General features: G+C 36.5%; 1 pseudogene; it reads right to left on the reverse strand.

The window, feature by feature from the left end:
* Positions 1-332: 332 nt before the first annotated feature.
* LOC145274799 (5S ribosomal RNA) lies at positions 333-451 on the reverse strand (annotated as a pseudogene).
* Between the last annotated feature and the right edge of the window lie 1,447 nt (positions 452-1,898).

Genomic DNA, 1,898 nt, shown 5'->3' on the forward strand with positions numbered 1-1,898 from the left:
AGAGGAAAGAATAATTAGAGAGAGGAGAAGAGGAAATGGGGTAGAAGCGTGAGAAAGTCGGAGTAATGAGAGAGAAAGTATGTGTGAAAGAGAGAGAGGGTTGTGAAAATAAAAGAGATTGAGAGAGAGAAATGTGTGTGTGTGTGTGTGTGTGTGTGTGTGTGTGCAGTCAGCACCAACCCTATTCAGGGTTTAACCGGCTTCCTCCGAAGGAGGAAGTTTCATGGGAGTATGAAATTCACAATCAGTCCCCAGTCGCATGTATATCCCCGTTAGGGGAGATGACGACGATAGGTTTTTACAACTTTTTGCACGATGGGTAGACGTCCTCCTACATACAGCACCTGGACTTCCCAAATTGGTCACCCATTTTAGTAATGGCCAGGCTCAACGTTGCTTAACGTCGGTGATCTGACGGGAACCAGTGTGTCAACGTGATTATGCCGTATATATAGAGAGAGAGAAAGCGGCAGAGTAATAAAAAGAAGAGATAAAGACACAGAAGAGGTTGATAAAAAAAAGAAGATGGAAAGTAAGAGAAATAAAGGAGTCAGAAAATAAGAGAGAGAATAATAAGATAGACAAAGAGGGGGGCGATGACTAAGCGGAAATGGGTAAATAGTCTTACGGGGGAAAGAGAAAGTAAAAAAGAAAGAGGAAAGTAATGGTCCAAATGGATAAACTCTTTATTGAGAGAGAGAGAGAGAGAGAAAGAGAGAGAGAGATAAAAAGAAAGTAAGAGAGAGAGGGGGAAAGGAGATATAGTAAAAATGGAGAGGGGGGGGGAATAAGTCAGAGAGGAAGGATAAAATAATAGTGTGAAAAAGGGCAAAAGAGGAGTTAGAAAGAAAAAGGGGGAAATAAAGGGAGAATATAAAAGGGAGAGAGAAGAGAAAGTATGATAGAGTATCGATAAAATAAATAAAAGATGGAAAAATCAAAAATAGTCCGAGAAATAAATTAGAAAGAAGGGATCGATAATGGGAGAGGTGGAGAAAAATAAATATAAAGGGCACGTGTGTGCGTATGTGTGTATGTGTATGCGTGTGTGCGTGTGTGTGTGTGTGTGTGTGTGTGTGCAATCAGTAGGGTTGTGAAAAGAGAATATTCTTATCATTTCTTGCCTCCAGATTATATATCCGACTAAGTTCGACACAGTTAATCAATCGAGAACCACATCACTCTATTTAAAAACATATAAGATATTAACTGTTATATACTCCAGAGTAAAAAAAATGAAAAGAATATTCTCTTGTTATAGCCCTAGTAATCAGTCAATGGAAAACCATAGGTTCAGAATTTCGTACTGAGTTTATTGGGCGATTTTAAAATCAAAATAAATCCCAACTTCTGTTTTCATTTTTCTTTTATGTCAGAATATTCTGTAGAGAATGTTCGGCGACCGTATATATATATATATATATATATATATATATATATATATATATATATATATATATATAAAAGGTGGATGTAATTTCCTTGAAGCATTGTATAGTATGTAGTTAAGTGAAAAGTGTAGAAGGCGGTACAATACAGAGGTAACCGAAAGACACAAGCTGAAGCAGGTGAGAAAGTTTTATTAATACAAGTTACAAATACATGTTTACATATTCATGCATTTCGTATACACATTATATTTATATTTGCATCGTGATTACCTGTGAAAGTCGGTCTGGTGGTATATCTGTGTTATATAATATTTCGAGAGAGATCTCATCGTCAGATATTTATTTGACTTTGGTTCAAACGTGCTGTTGTAAACAGTAACAGTCTCGCAGCAAACAATAGCCCAGAACTTGTTGATAGCATTTTAATTAATTAATTGACTTGATGAGCTGCTCTAAGGGGAATAACCGTTTTATCTTTTGTATAAGTTCGGCTATTACTACTTACAG

This window comes from Euprymna scolopes, unplaced genomic scaffold (assembly GCF_053919585.1).
Source record: "Euprymna scolopes isolate OS-2025 unplaced genomic scaffold, ASM5391958v1 sca46, whole genome shotgun sequence".
NCBI lineage: Eukaryota > Metazoa > Mollusca > Cephalopoda > Sepiida > Sepiolidae > Euprymna > Euprymna scolopes.